The sequence below is a fragment of the Pteropus vampyrus genome, unplaced genomic scaffold (assembly GCF_000151845.1).
Source record: "Pteropus vampyrus isolate Shadow unplaced genomic scaffold, Pvam_2.0 Scaffold845, whole genome shotgun sequence".
Taxonomy (NCBI): Eukaryota; Metazoa; Chordata; class Mammalia; order Chiroptera; family Pteropodidae; genus Pteropus; species Pteropus vampyrus.
In genome coordinates this window covers 9,968-10,574 of record NW_011889626.1, presented here as the reverse complement: position 1 = coordinate 10,574, position 607 = coordinate 9,968, and positions in this window count along the sequence as shown.

The window sequence follows — 607 nt, the reverse complement described above, 5'->3', positions numbered from 1 at the left end:
CTCATGTGTGTGGCCTGCACACTGCCCACTGCACCCCACTGCTCCCCTGGGCCACCTCCAGGACAGAGGGGATGTGCCCAGTGAGGTGCAGGTCTCCGTCCTGCATGAGCGCGTGTGGGATTTGCTGCCTTCTAGTGCTAACGGAGAGCACGTGCGAGAACCAGGGTCACAGGTGTATTGCAGGCGTCTGTCCCACCTGAGAGTCACTCTCTGTGCCTCTAACTTTCTCTGTCCACTGATAACTGCACTTGGACGGTAGTCGTCTTGCTGTGGTAGAGCTCTGTCAGCCACAGCCACGCCAGGATGACGTGTACAGTTGGAACCGCACACACATACATGATGTCCATGCTACATCCTCAGCATCATAATTGGAAATGCAGTGTGTGGTGTGACGCGGGCTCACACGGGTCAGTGCTGAGTCTCCTTCCGATGAGTGCGTCTGTGCCGTGTGAGTCTGCGCACTTGCTGAGGGGTGTTGGAGTGTCCCTTGTGTCTGGGCTCTACGAGGAAAGCCAATGGTCAGCCTGTAGAAGGAGAGACCTGATAAAATGTTATTCTTCTTATGACACGCAGCCACAGTGACAAGCAAGCTGCAATAAGTGCTAAT